The sequence below is a fragment of the Lonchura striata genome, chromosome 8, assembly GCF_046129695.1.
Source record: "Lonchura striata isolate bLonStr1 chromosome 8, bLonStr1.mat, whole genome shotgun sequence".
Lineage (NCBI taxonomy): Eukaryota > Metazoa > Chordata > Aves > Passeriformes > Estrildidae > Lonchura > Lonchura striata.
The window spans coordinates 35,940,675-35,956,195 of NC_134610.1; positions in this window are offsets into that span (position 1 = coordinate 35,940,675).

A 15,521-nucleotide genomic window follows, 5' to 3' on the forward strand; every position below is an offset into this window, starting at 1 on the left:
TCTCTGTGCTCCTTTCGGTCCTTGAGGCCCGCTGGACTTGGCAGAGGGGCAGGGGAAGGGAGAAGCCTGTGAAGAGCAGGTTTGGCATCCACCTGGACCTGCAGAGACCAACCCAAGCACCTGCAGCAGCGTGTGTCATCCCCCTTTGGACAGAGGGGTGAGCAGAACCATGTCTATCCATCTGTGAGCCCCAAAGCTCTCTGTGGGAGCTGTGAATTAAAAGGCCTTTACACGCTCACTTTTCACATCTTCCCTGTCTGCTGTGTTGCATCTCTTGGCAAGATGCATTTGCCTCCTGCTTGCTGGGAGCTGCTGTGGCCCAGGGCCAGCACAGAGCTGGGCTGGGTGGGCCAGGCAGTGTGGTGGAGAGTCTTGGCTGATCTTGGTGTGTGCCTGGCCTCAGAAAAGGCTTGGAAGGTTTGCCTGCCAAGGTGTCCTGCTCCTTGGCTCTCCCTGTGCATCTTGGAGAGCACAAGGTAGGCATTTCTGGCAGCTGGGCATCAGCAGGCCTTCCAAGGGGGGCGTGTGGTGGAGCGAGCCCAGCTGAGATAGCCCGAGAGGAACCCAGGGCTCCTTGCTCCTCTCTGCTGGCCCGTGAGCGTCTGTCTGCTCTCGGGATGGCCCTGGCTGTGTCAGGGCTGCTGCGTGGACACGAGACAGCCGGTCCTGTCCCGCTGGGTCCCAGCAGTGCCTGGCAGCCGTCCTGCATCCACGTCAGGATGCTGGCCAAGAGAGGCCCTGGAAGCTGAGGCAGCTGATTTGAAGCTTTTGCAGGTGCCCACAGGTCAAGGCCAACAGTGTTCCCTCAGGAAGCAGCATTCCTGAGGGGCTTCCCCTGAGCTGCCTGATGCCACCCACTCCTTGTGGCACCAGTTGCTTTCCCGTGGAATGTTCTACCTTCCCCAAGAGCACAGAGGGAGCTGGAGAAAGAGCTTGCCAGGCCGCTCTCCATCCTTTCCCAGCAGCCCTGGGTGAGCGGAGTAGTCCCAGCTGAGCGCAGGTGTGCCAATGGAAGAGCCGTGCCAATGGAAGGCTCGGTGGGAAGGATGAGCCAGGATCCATAGGCCTGGCAGCCTGAGCTTGCTGCCAGGGAAGGCCTTGGAGCAGATCCTCCTGAGTGCCATCCCACGGCACGTGCAGGGAACCAGGGGGTCTGCTGGAGGGAGGGAAAGCTCAGTGGAGGGGACAGCTGGGGGTCCTGGCGGGCTGTTGAGGGCTTTGGTGCGGTGTTTGCAGGGTGTTGGTGTTGGAGATGGGTTGGGGAAGGAGTTGCCTGGGAGGTGAGAGGTCTTTGCTGCAGTTTGAGTCCATTTGAAGGCAGCATCTGTAGTTTGGCACAGCCTTGGTTATGGGGTGCAGAAAGAATATCTGTGACTGTGTTCATGGTCCTGATTGTGCTGCAGGGAACAAGAGGGGAGAGCTGTACTTTATTGGCCACTTAGATCTCTATACCGGGGCAGGGTTAACCATTTTGCCATCTGCTCATTGTTGCCCGCAGTTGCTCCAGGTTCTCTTGCCAACAGCCCCTGCAGGCAGGAGCACAGCCCCCAGTGCACGTGGGTGTGGCCCCCTCTGGCACAGAAGGCCCCAGGGGCACAGGTCTCTGGGGCAGGAGACGGGCACCAGCCCTGCCAGGGCTCGGGGGCTGGCAGGTCTGCTTGGGCGGGGACTCTGCCACAGCTGCTGGTGTCAGTGTTCCCAGGCCCCAGGGCTCAGAGCAGCATTCCTGCCCTGGCCCACAGTTTCTTGTGCGTGCCACACCCGCGGGTTTAGGATGGCCACGGGCCGGGATGCGTACCGAGGAGGCCATGGCATCTTCCATGGAATGTCCCGTGCACTTCCCGGCGCGGCTGCATCGGCAGCCCTGGGCGCTGCTTCTGCTGCCCTGAGCCCGCAGAGCAGGGCAGCGTTTGCTGATGGTCTGAGCCCTTCCTAAAGATCCTGTTGGGCTGTCTCGGACAATTGGGGCCAGGGATTCCTGCCAACCTGGGCCACTTTGGCTGGGCAGGGGGTGGCCCAGGGCAGGCGGCAGTGTGTGCAAAGGGCCCCTTTGTGACATGGTGCAGCACGGTCACTATGGCATAGACCGGGACAGGATGGCCTTTGTGACACGTGCTGACATAGGAGCTGGCAGTGACCAGAGCACGCCACTCTGCTCGGAGCAGGCGACCGGAGAGGACGGGACAGAGCGGTGCCGTGAGGAGCCCCCGCACAGCGCGCTCATTCCTGCCTGACCCGGAGCTTTTCTGAGGCTTTACTCCTACAGGTGACCTCGTGGCAAGACCACAGGACTTGGCAGCCCGTGGCCTTCCCGAGGCTTTTCTTTTGCAGGTGCCTTTGAGGACTTGTTGACTTGGAGCTTTCCCGAGCCATCTCTTTCAGGTGCCCTCGATACCAGACTCTGGCATGGCGAGCAGATTTCTCGGCTTGTTCAGAGTGTTCAGGGGGAAAAAAAAGAAAAGCCCTGAAGGAGCTCCAGCACAACAGCATGAAAACCCGGAGCAGTTCCAGCCACTGGAGGACGGTGAGTGACAGAGCTGAGCAACAGGGATGATGCCTGCAGCCAGCTTGGCCCTGCCCCATCCCGTCCCATCCCATCCCGTCCCATCCCGTTCCATCCCATCCCCTGGGGATGTGCCCTTGGAGGAGGGAAGAAGGCCCGGGCAGACGTGGCCGGGGCTCCATCCCCTGGGGCATCCTGGGGCTGTCCCTGCCTTGGGCGCGCAGGGCTGGGCTGTGTTCTCTGGCCTGTCCCGCAGCCCCTCAGCTCTGGCTGCGCTTGCTCTTTGTCAGATGCACCCCTGGATTGCACAGAAGAGAAGAAACCTGCCCGTGGCCGCTTCCGCAAAACCCTGAAGGTGCCTGCAGCCATCCCCACCTGGGCTGGGCCTGCTGTCACTGCTCAGCCCAGCACCATGCCTGGAGCACTGCATGGAACATCCCTGGCTTCCATTTCCTTTGTTCTCCTGCAGACTTTCTGGAAGTCCCCGCGCATTCGACATAGAAAGACCGGCAGCGCAGCAGCTGAGGGCCCGGCCGAGCCTGACTCGGGGCTGACCGAGCTCCAGGCTGAGCCTGATGTCAGCCCAGATTCGCCTGAGCGCTCAGAGAACTCTGACACCTCAGTGACTGAAACCTGGACAAAGGTTCTTCTCCCGTCACTGACTGAGGATGTGGCCATCACAAACACCGACAGTGAAGAGACTCCGGGCATCACAAATACTGCCACCAGCCCAGATCCAGTGGAGCCCTCAGAAGACTCTGAGGCTGCAAGGAATGACCAGAGGGCAAAGGCTGACATGGCACTGACTGAGGATGTGGACATGACAAACGCCAAAACCAGACACACTCAGGGCATCGCAAATGCTGACACCATGCCCATGCCCTCTCCCACTCTGAGTCAGGAACTCATATTCAACTATTTCAAGGACCCTTGTATTTCTTCTCAGCCACAGCAGGTAAGCAGCCTGGGGCCAGGCCTGGAGGCCTCCCAGGATCGTGTGTCCCCTCAAGCCATGGTCTCTGGGCCCCCTCAGCCTTTGAGGCCAGCACAGTGTGGAAGAAGGGAAGCACTTCTTTGAAATAGTTGGGGAAGTTGTTCCCTTGGACAACGCTCCATCTCTCCCCCATGCTTCCTCCAGGTGCCAGCCAAGGTGAAGAACATCCACCAAAGTCTCATGTCCCAAGTCACTGTGGATGCCTGGCTGCACGTTGACATTGTGAAGCTGGCAGAAGAACACCCTGCTGACGTGGTGCTGACCCTCCTGCGCTGTGCCCCAACGTGTGACAGGTACGGGGCCCACGAGCCTTGAGAGCTCAGGGCTCAGCAGCCCTTAGGGCCCACGGCCCTGCACAGCCTGTCCAATGGGCTCTGCCAGACAGGCAGAGAGGCCCAGGAGCCTTGGGCCCCTCTGTTTGCTGAGCCTGCTGCCAGTACTCCCCCCCTGCCCTTCAAGGCTCTGTCACCTGGGCCCCCACGGGTGCACAGGGCATGGTGCTGTGACTGAGATGCCCCTGACACAGAGCTCTGATCCCACAGAGCCGCTGCAATGATGTGGAGAACCATAGGCTCGTCGAGTGCCACAGTGCAAAAGGTGCTGCCAACGCTGCTCTGTGTGATGGAGAACTGGCCTCTGCACAGCATGTGCACCTCTGATGGGGATGGCAAAGATGTCTTTGCCCTGGCTGTGAGTTTCTGGAACTGGCCTTTGCTCACCCCCAGGTTGCCAGCAGCTCTCCATCCTCTCCATGCCTCAGTTGCTGGGCTGAAACCTGGGCTAGGGGCAGGCTCAGGGGGCACCAGGCCCGCTGCTCCCCCTGTGCCGGCTCTTGGGCCCTGCCCCATGGACACCTCGGCTCTGAGCGCTGCCTTGGGCTGCTTCTTTTGCAGGCAACTCTGGTGCTCTGGGTGATTCTCCAGGTGCCCAAGTGCCACGAGGCAATGGACCTTTATTCCTCCCGCCTCTTTGTGGCTCTGCTCTTCCATGTTGTCATCACCACACAGCAGATACCACCAGAAGAAGTTGCTACATTCTGGAGAGCATGCTGGGAGGAACACCGCCTTCCCAGCAAGCCCAACAGGTCCCAGTCCCCCTGTCCTTCCTGTGCCCTTGTGGCCAGCGCCAGCACTCCCAGTGTGACCTGGCCTTTGCTCTGCACACAGGTTTGCAGTGCGGGCCATGAAGGCTCTGCTCTGCCGACTGCAGTGGGACCAGGTGCTGATGGATATGGAGCGCAAGCGTGGCTGGGACACGCTGCTGTGTGCTGACACCCAGCACTATGCCGTGGGTCTGCTGGCCAGGTGAGACCCCCTGCTCCCCACGGTCCCCAATATTTGTGGCCTGTGCCCAGGTGCCCCTCACAGTCCCTGCGGTCATGGGTCAGAGGGCCTTTTCGCCGAGGGACGGCCAAGGAAACTGGAAAAGTCTTGGAGAGGAGGATGCCCAGAAGGGGCCGCCTCACAAAGCGCCCACATCCTCTCCAGGGATGCTGGGGAAAGACCAGACCTCTGTGAGTCACTCCTGGGAGGGGTTTGTCCTTCCCACCTCACGGCCTTTTTCCCCCCTGCCAGGGAGTTGTGCCATGTCTTTGTCCCCTTCTGTTCCTGCATTGCATTCCGCCTGTTCCGGCCACACAGCAGGGCAGAGCCGTGCTGGGATCTGCCCTTCCTGGCATTCCTGGTGGAGGTGAGCCTGTTGGCCAGCGCTGCCTGGCTCTGCTGCCTCCCAGCTCTCTGCCCTCTCGCAGCCGCAGCTGCCTGGGACGGTGCCCACGCCCTGTGCTGCTGCCTGGGCCCGCCCTGTGCGGTTCTGGGCTCCTGCCAGCCGGGTCCCCTGTCACTGCCCTGTGCCTTTCAGGTCCTCGGGTGCCTGGACTTGAGTGAATGTGGTGACAGCCTTCTGGAGATGATGTCAAGGTACCTGCGGAGCGAGTGCAGGGAGCGGTGTCGCCTGGCGCTCCGAGGCCTCGTGGTGCTCACCAAGGATCCCTCGATGGTGAGAAGGAGGCAGCGGCTGAAGCTGCGCTGGGCAAAGCAGCCCCTTGGGCTGGCAGGGCTTCAGGAGCTGAGGCAGCTGCTCCCAGCTCTCCTGCCTCACCTGCCCCAGTGCTTTGGGACAGGCCTTTGGCCTGTGGGCCCTGCAGCAGCAGGGTGGGCTTGCAGTGCCAGGGCGGTGTTAGCCGTGCAGCCGGCCACGGCTTCCCAGCCCCGCCCTGTGTTCCGCACAGGCCAGAAGAATGCACCCTCTGTCTCCAAGGCTTCTGGAGCTGCTGGGGGATGCAGATGCAGAGGTGGTCAGCATGAGCCTCTGTGTGTTCACAAATGTCCTCCAGCACAAAGACATCCTGGTATCCAGCACCACTGCCCCGAAGCTCGCTGAGGCACTCCTCCTGCTCTTTGACCATGTAAGGCTCTGTGTCCACAGCCATGGGCACAGACTGCCCGCATACCCTTTTCCCTTATGGATTTTCAGACTTTTTCTCTGGTGAGCCTGGAATGATTGGTCTTAATGGTCTTATCCTCTTCTTTTCTAAAGGACAGCAGCAATGTGCACTTGCTCTCTATTCAACTCTTTGACAAGATGATGGACTTGGTAGTGGATGAGGGAAAAAAGCCCTTGAAGAAGATTTTGTGTCAGAGCTTGCTCCCACTTTTCTTGTATTGCTATGAGGAGAACTGGCGTGTGGCGAAGGTGAGGTTTTGTGTGACGCTGCTGGATCTCTGGGAGGGGCCTGGGCTGCCTCCTGCCCTGGCGCCTGGCGGGCTGCAGCCTCCTCCAGGCCCTTGGCACAGGGACGCGGGTCCTGTGCCCTGGGCTGTGGAGCCATCTCTGGGTCACTGCTGTTCTCCAGGCTTCTCGGGAAACGCTGCTTGGTGTGGCTGTGTTTCTGAAGAAGAGGAATCTCGAGAAGCTGCTGAAGAAGGAGCAGCTGTCACAGTTTGCCGAATTCCTGGTAAGAAGGGCCGGGAGGCCGCAGCCCCAGCCTGGAGAAGCCCCCTGAGCGCGGTGCTCGGTGTGCGGGCTGGCAGCTGTGCCCCTGCCCGCTGCTGCAGCCCGAGGCCGCGCGGGCTCTGCTCCAGGCTCCTGCGGGCCCAGCCGGGTGCCGATGGATTCGCGGCCCGGCGGGGCTGCGGGGCGGCACCGCGGCTCCCCGGGCAGCAGCCGGCCCTCTGCCCCCTCCAGAGCCCGGCGCCAGCGGCTGCTGGCCGGGCCTCAGGGCAGTGCGGGCAGGGGAGGCCGGGGCTGGCGCGGGGAGCGCCCGGCCCAGGGGCTGAGCCCGCGCCAACCCTTCTCTGCTGCCGCTCTCTCCAGCTGGCAGAGGACAGCAGCAGCGCGGCCGAGCTCCTGCGCCGGGCCCTGCCCTACCTGGAGAGCCAACAGGAGCCCCTGCGAGAGGCGGCCCTCAGGTTCCTGGGTGAGCCGCGAGCCCGGGCTCCCTCCCCGCCCCGCCGCAGCTCGGCCCCAGCCCCGCCTGCTGCCCCGGCAGCGCCACCCGGGCCCGGCGCCTCTGGCAGCCGTGCCCTGGGTTCGGCAGCGAGCGGCCAGGGCCCGGGCTGAGCCCTGCCGGACCGGGAGGCCGTGTGCGCACAGGGCTGGCAGCGCCGCTGGCAGGAGCTGTGCCGCTGGGCCTGACAGGCTCTGTGTTCCCAGGGACGGCTGGGCGCTACCTGAAGGGACAGCCAGCCGAGCTTCATGTGCTCACTCAGGGTGAGTCAGGGCAGCGGGCAGTCAGCAGGGGCTGACCGGGAGAGCTGCAGTGACGGCCAGGGAGCTGCAATGCCTGTCCCGGCTGCAGCCAGCTTCGCTCCTTGTGTGGACGAGGCCTGCTGTGGGCAGGGCACAGAGAGATTTCAGGGACACCAGTGGGGGGATTCGTGACCAGCGCCTTGCGGCTGTTCCCCTTGGTTCCTCATCTCTGTTAGGCATGGCAAGAGCTGGGAGAGATGGCCTTAGCAGAAGAATCACCGGGTGGCCCTCTGGGCTCTGACTGTGCCAGTTTATCTGTCTTCCAGCCCTTGAAGCCATGAGCGAAGATGACAGCCCATCACCCACTAACCTGGAAATTCAGGCAATTTTTGGACAAAGATGTGCAGAATTAAGGTCAGCTGCTGGATTCAGAGAACCAGGGTCCCAAGCAGAGTACCAGGAGACAGTGAAGAGAGCACCAGGACTCAATGTCACTGGACATCCAGGAACACCTGATGCTGGCTACAGCTGAGCCTTCTTCCAGATCATGAGCTGCTGCCTTCCCCCTCCCTGTTGACAGCTCCCTCCCTCCAGCCCTCAGACCCTACCCATCCCCTTTCTTTTGCCCCCATCTCATCCCTTCCCTTTCCCTTCCATTAATAAAGTTTGGTTTCTCCCCCTTACCTGCATCTCTGTGGAGCTGAATTGGAACAAATCCCGCGCGGTGGTGTGTTTTTCTTTCATTTGATATTTGTTCAATATCTGTTCACCCCCCCCATCCCTAATCTCCTCCTCTCCCCAGTTGTCAATCTTCCCTAGCTCTCCCCTAACCCCCTCATCTCCAAGTTGTCAATCCTCCCTTTCCCTGCCCCTTTCCCTGGAACCTTCCCTGTCATTCATCCTAGCCCCCTCCTCTGCTTCCAGAGCATTCCCTGTCTATTTAGTGAGGCTCAACACCCTATTGATTACTTTGTGCTATTCCACTCCCTTGCTTCCCCTGATAGGTTTGTCATATGTTAGTCCTGCCCTAAACTCCTCCCCTGCTATTCCCTTATTGGTTGCTGTTCCTATACCCCTCCTCCTGAATTCTTGTATAAAACCTCTGCTCCCGCTCCCAAAGAGGTCTTGGGGCTCACTGAATAAAAGCATCCTGTTCATCCCCAAGTCCCGTGTCGCCTTTGTCTGTTCCCGCGCCACCAACTGGGACAGCAGAGCTTCGCAGGGGGAGCGGCCGCCCATTCTCTTCCCTCTCGCAGCCCAGCACGGCACCGCTCGGGGCACCGCGGCGAGGGGCGTGCTTGTCGCGCCACGACAATCCCGGGCCCTGGGACACGCAGGCCCCTGCTGCTGTTCTCTTCCACGCCGTGTTCTGTGCACCCACACACAGAGGAACGAGGGCAGATCAGGCTGGAAAGGTGCCTGTGCTGAAGGTGCACTTCCACAACTCTGTGGAATTGCAGATCCTGCTGAGCAGTCTGGAGCCCCTGGAATTTGGAAGAGCCAACCTGAGTATGCTTGGAAGCCAGCTGTGAGGGATTCCATGGCAAGCTTCCAGGGAGGGCAAAGGAGCTTGGAATGCTGGAAGTTTTCAGGAATAGCTTCCTGAAAGCTCAGCAGTGCTCCATCCCTGCACAGGATCAGGGAGAGGGCAGAACCAGCGACCATCCGGGCTTAGCAGGGAGCTTTGGGTTTGCCTGAGGGCAAACGAAGCAGCAGAGCGGTGCCCGAGACTGGGACGCACAACCCTGCCAGTGCCCGGAGCGCTGTTAGGCAGTGCCGGGATCCTGGCTGTGGTTCTGGTCCCCACAAGTGAGGAATGGCCGCCCCAGGCTCGGAGCCAGTCAGCAAGCCAACCAAGTGAGAGCAGAGGGAGGGCACCCTTGCAGTCTCTCTTGGGCATGGCCGCAAAACAGCCCCTGCTGCTTCTTCCTCCGCCTGTGTTTGGGGCGTGCTGGTGGCAGAGGCAGCCAGGCTGTGCTCTGCCTTCCACAGCCTGTTGGGAGCGGGCATGAAAAGCGCTGCGTGCACAGCGGAGAGGTCTGGAAGGTGCAGGCAAGAACGTCCTGCGGGAGCAGGGCTCTGGGCTCTGGCTGGGAGCAGCCTGGTCTTGGTGCCGGGAGCGCAGGCAGGAGTTGAGGCAGGTGAAGAGGCAGTGAGCAGCTGGTGTTTGTAGAGGGCCTGGGGCTGCACGTCTGAGCCTCCACCTGGAAAGGCACTTGGGAGAATACCAGCTAGAGCTGGAGTGCCTGTCCTGAAAAGACATGAAGTCCTTCAGCCTTGCCAGCGTTTCTTGAGGGTGTGTTGGTGTTGAGCAGAAAAGCTGCACATTTGGGGTAATGCATTTGGACAGGGGCTTGCTTCTCAAGGAAAGTGCTTCCCAGGGAGCTCCCAGTGAGGCAGGTGCAAGTGTCCCCCTTTGGCTCTCTGTGCTCCTTTCGGTCCTTGAGGCCCGCTGGACTTGGCAGAGGGGCAGGGGAAGGGAGAAGCCTGTGAAGAGCAGGTTTGGCATCCACCTGGACCTGCAGAGACCAACCCAAGCACCTGCAGCAGCGTGTGTCATCCCCCTTTGGACAGAGGGGTGAGCAGAACCATGTCTATCCATCTGTGAGCCCCAAAGCTCTCTGTGGGAGCTGTGAATTAAAAGGCCTTTACACGCTCACTTTTCACATCTTCCCTGTCTGCTGTGTTGCATCTCTTGGCAAGATGCATTTGCCTCCTGCTTGCTGGGAGCTGCTGTGGCCCAGGGCCAGCACAGAGCTGGGCTGGGTGGGCCAGGCAGTGTGGTGGAGAGTCTTGGCTGATCTTGGTGTGTGCCTGGCCTCAGAAAAGGCTTGGAAGGTTTGCCTGCCAAGGTGTCCTGCTCCTTGGCTCTCCCTGTGCATCTTGGAGAGCACAAGGTAGGCATTTCTGGCAGCTGGGCATCAGCAGGCCTTCCAAGGGGGGCGTGTGGTGGAGCGAGCCCAGCTGAGATAGCCCGAGAGGAACCCAGGGCTCCTTGCTCCTCTCTGCTGGCCCGTGAGCGTCTGTCTGCTCTCGGGATGGCCCTGGCTGTGTCAGGGCTGCTGCGTGGACACGAGACAGCCGGTCCTGTCCCGCTGGGTCCCAGCAGTGCCTGGCAGCCGTCCTGCATCCACGTCAGGATGCTGGCCAAGAGAGGCCCTGGAAGCTGAGGCAGCTGATTTGAAGCTTTTGCAGGTGCCCACAGGTCAAGGCCAACAGTGTTCCCTCAGGAAGCAGCATTCCTGAGGGGCTTCCCCTGAGCTGCCTGATGCCACCCACTCCTTGTGGCACCAGTTGCTTTCCCGTGGAATGTTCTACCTTCCCCAAGAGCACAGAGGGAGCTGGAGAAAGAGCTTGCCAGGCCGCTCTCCATCCTTTCCCAGCAGCCCTGGGTGAGCGGAGTAGTCCCAGCTGAGCGCAGGTGTGCCAATGGAAGAGCCGTGCCAATGGAAGGCTCGGTGGGAAGGATGAGCCAGGATCCATAGGCCTGGCAGCCTGAGCTTGCTGCCAGGGAAGGCCTTGGAGCAGATCCTCCTGAGTGCCATCCCACGGCACGTGCAGGGAACCAGGGGGTCTGCTGGAGGGAGGGAAAGCTCAGTGGAGGGGACAGCTGGGGGTCCTGGCGGGCTGTTGAGGGCTTTGGTGCGGTGTTTGCAGGGTGTTGGTGTTGGAGATGGGTTGGGGAAGGAGTTGCCTGGGAGGTGAGAGGTCTTTGCTGCAGTTTGAGTCCATTTGAAGGCAGCATCTGTAGTTTGGCACAGCCTTGGTTATGGGGTGCAGAAAGAATATCTGTGACTGTGTTCATGGTCCTGATTGTGCTGCAGGGAACAAGAGGGGAGAGCTGTACTTTATTGGCCACTTAGATCTCTATACCGGGGCAGGGTTAACCATTTTGCCATCTGCTCATTGTTGCCCGCAGTTGCTCCAGGTTCTCTTGCCAACAGCCCCTGCAGGCAGGAGCACAGCCCCCAGTGCACGTGGGTGTGGCCCCCTCTGGCACAGAAGGCCCCAGGGGCACAGGTCTCTGGGGCAGGAGACGGGCACCAGCCCTGCCAGGGCTCGGGGGCTGGCAGGTCTGCTTGGGCGGGGACTCTGCCACAGCTGCTGGTGTCAGTGTTCCCAGGCCCCAGGGCTCAGAGCAGCATTCCTGCCCTGGCCCACAGTTTCTTGTGCGTGCCACACCCGCGGGTTTAGGATGGCCACGGGCCGGGATGCGTACCGAGGAGGCCATGGCATCTTCCATGGAATGTCCCGTGCACTTCCCGGCGCGGCTGCATCGGCAGCCCTGGGCGCTGCTTCTGCTGCCCTGAGCCCGCAGAGCAGGGCAGCGTTTGCTGATGGTCTGAGCCCTTCCTAAAGATCCTGTTGGGCTGTCTCGGACAATTGGGGCCAGGGATTCCTGCCAACCTGGGCCACTTTGGCTGGGCAGGGGGTGGCCCCAGGGCAGGCGGCAGTGTGTGCAAAGGGCCCCTTTGTGACATGGTGCAGCACGGTCACTATGGCATAGACCGGGACAGGATGGCCTTTGTGACACGTGCTGACATAGGAGCTGGCAGTGACCAGAGCACGCCACTCTGCTCGGAGCAGGCGACCGGAGAGGACGGGACAGAGCGGTGCCGTGAGGAGCCCCCGCACAGCGCGCTCATTCCTGCCTGACCCGGAGCTTTTCTGAGGCTTTACTCCTACAGGTGACCTCGTGGCAAGACCACAGGACTTGGCAGCCCGTGGCCTTCCCGAGGCTTTTCTTTTGCAGGTGCCTTTGAGGACTTGTTGACTTGGAGCTTTCCCGAGCCATCTCTTTCAGGTGCCCTCGATACCAGACTCTGGCATGGCGAGCAGATTTCTCGGCTTGTTCAGAGTGTTCAGGGGGAAAAAAAAGAAAAGCCCTGAAGGAGCTCCAGCACAACTGCATGAAAACCCGGAGCAGTTCCAGCCACTGGAGGACGGTGAGTGGCAGAGCTGGGCCACAGGGATGATGCCTGCAGCCAGCTTGGCCCTGCCCCATCCCGTCCCATCCCATCCCGTCCCATCCCGTTCCATCCCATCCCCTGGGGATGTGCCCTTGGAGGAGGGAAGAAGGCCCGGGCAGACGTGGCCGGGGCTCCATCCCCTGGGGCATCCTGGGGCTGTCCCTGCCTTGGGCGCGCAGGGCTGGGCTGTGTTCTCTGGCCTGTCCCGCAGCCCCTCAGCTCTGGCTGCGCTTGCTCTTTGTCAGATGCACCCCTGGATTGCACAGAAGAGAAGAAACCTGCCCGTGGCCGCTTCCGCAAAACCCTGAAGGTGCCTGCAGCCATCCCCACCTGGGCTGGGCCTGCTGTCACTGCTCAGCCCAGCACCATGCCTGGAGCACTGCATGGAACATCCCTGGCTTCCATTTCCTTTGTTCTCCTGCAGACTTTCTGGAAGTCCCCGCGCATTCGACATAGAAAGACCGGCAGCGCAGCAGCTGAGGGCCCGGCCGAGCCTGACTCGGGGCTGACCGAGCTCCAGGCTGAGCCTGATGTCAGCCCAGATTCGCCTGAGCGCTCAGAGAACTCTGACACCTCAGTGACTGAAACCTGGACAAAGGTTCTTCTCCCGTCACTGACTGAGGATGTGGCCATCACAAACACCGACAGTGAAGAGACTCCGGGCATCACAAATACTGCCACCAGCCCAGATCCAGTGGAGCCCTCAGAAGACTCTGAGGCTGCAAGGAATGACCAGAGGGCAAAGGCTGACATGGCACTGACTGAGGATGTGGACATGACAAACGCCAAAACCAGACACACTCAGGGCATCGCAAATGCTGACACCATGCCCATGCCCTCTCCCACTCTGAGTCAGGAACTCATATTCAACTATTTCAAGGACCCTTGTGTTTCTTCTCAGCCACAGCAGGTAAGCAGCCCGGGGCCAGGCCTGGAGGCCTCCCAGGATCGTGTGTCCCCTCAAGCCATGGTCTCTGGGCCCCCTCAGCCTTTGAGGCCAGCACAGTGTGGAAGAAGGGAAGCACTTCTTTGAAATAGTTGGGGAAGTTGTTCCCTTGGACAACGCTCCATCTCTCCCCCATGCTTCCTCCAGGTGCCAGCCAAGGTGAAGAACATCCACCAAAGTCTCATGTCCCAAGTCACTGTGGATGCCTGGCTGCACGTTGACATTGTGAAGCTGGCAGAAGAACACCCTGCTGACGTGGTGCTGACCCTCCTGCGCTGTGCCCCAACGTGTGACAGGTACGGGGCCCACGAGCCTTGAGAGCTCAGGGCTCAGCAGCCCTTAGGGCCCACGGCCCTGCACAGCCTGTCCAATGGGCTCTGCCAGACAGGCAGAGAGGCCCAGGAGCCTTGGGCCCCTCTGTTTGCTGAGCCTGCTGCCAGTACTCCCCCCCTGCCCTTCAAGGCTCTGTCACCTGGGCCCCCACGGGTGCACAGGGCTTGGTGCTGTGACTGAGATGCCCCTGACACAGAGCTCTGATCCCACAGAGCCGCTGCAATGATGTGGAGAACCATAGGCTCGTCGAGTGCCACAGTGCAAAAGGTGCTGCCAACGCTGCTCTGTGTGATGGAGAACTGGCCTCTGCACAGCATGTGCACCTCTGATGGGGATGGCAAAGATGTCTTTGCCCTGGCTGTGAGTTTCTGGAACTGGCCTTTGCTCACCCCCAGGTTGCCAGCAGCTCTCCATCCTCTCCATGCCTCAGTTGCTGGGCTGAAACCTGGGCTAGGGGCAGGCTCAGGGGGCACCAGGCCCGCTGCTCCCCCTGTGCCGGCTCTTGGGCCCTGCCCCATGGACACCTCGGCTCTGAGCGCTGCCTTGGGCTGCTTCTTTTGCAGGCAACTCTGGTGCTCTGGGTGATTCTCCAGGTGCCCAAGTGCCACGAGGCAATGGACCTTTATTCCTCCCGCCTCTTTGTGGCTCTGCTCTTCCATGTTGTCATCACCACACAGCAGATACCACCAGAAGAAGTTGCTACATTCTGGAGAGCATGCTGGGAGGAACACCGCCTTCCCAGCAAGCCCAACAGGTCCCAGTCCCCCTGTCCTTCCTGTGCCCTTGTGGCCAGCGCCAGCACTCCCAGTGTGACCTGGGCTTTGCTCTGCACACAGGTTTGCAGTGCGGGCCATGAAGGCTCTGCTCTGCCGACTGCAGTGGGACCAGGTGCTGATGGATATGGAGCGCAAGCGTGGCTGGGACACGCTGCTGTGTGCTGACACACAGCACTATGCCGTGGGTCTGCTGGCCAGGTGAGACCCCCTGCTCCCCACGGTCCCCAATATTTGTGGCCTGTGCCCAGGTGCCCCTCACAGTCCCTGCGGTCATGGGTCAGAGGGCCTTTTCGCTGAGGGACGGCCAAGGAAACTGGAAAAGTCTTGGAGAGGAGGATGCCCAGAAGGGGCCGCCTCACAAAGCGCCCACATCCTCTCCAGGGATGCTGGGGAAAGACCAGACCTCTGTGAGTCACTCCTGGGAGGGGTTTGTCCTTCCCACCTCACGGCCTTTTTCCCCCCTGCCAGGGAGTTGTGCCATGTCTTTGTCCCCTTCTGTTCCTGCATTGCATTCCGCCTGTTCCGGCCACACAGCAGGGCAGAGCCGTGCTGGGATCTGCCCTTCCTGGCATTCCTGGTGGAGGTGAGCCTGTTGGCCAGCGCTGCCTGGCTCTGCTGCCTCCCAGCTCTCTGCCCTCTCGCAGCCGCAGCTGCCTGGGACGGTGCCCACGCCCTGTGCTGCTGCCTGGGCCCGCCCTGTGCGGTTCTGGGCTCCTGCCAGCCGGGTCCCCTGTCACTGCCCTGTGCCTTTCAGGTCCTCGGGTGCCTGGACTTGAGTGAATGTGGTGACAGCCTTCTGGAGATGATGTCAAGGTACCTGCGGAGCGAGTGCAGGGAGCGGTGTCGCCTGGCGCTCCGAGGCCTCGTGGTGCTCACCAAGGATCCCTCGATGGTGAGAAGGAGGCAGCGGCTGAAGCTGCGCTGGGCAAAGCAGCCCCTTGGGCTGGCAGGGCTTCAGGAGCTGAGGCAGCTGCTCCCAGCTCTCCTGCCTCACCTGCCCCAGTGCTTTGGGACAGGCCTTTGGCCTGTGGGCCCTGCAGCAGCGGGGTGGGCTTGCAGTGCCAGGGCGGTGTTAGCCGTGCAGCCGGCCACGGCTTCCCAGCCCCGCCTTGTATTCCGCACAGGCCAGAAGAATGCACCCTCTGTCTCCAAGGCTTCTGGAGCTGCTGGGGGATGCAGATGCAGAGGTGGTCAGCATGAGCCTCTGTGTGTTCACAAATGTCCTCCAGCACAAAGACATCCTGGTATCCAGCACCACTGCCCCGAAGCTCGCTGAGGCACTCCTCCTGCTCTTTGACCATGTAAGGCT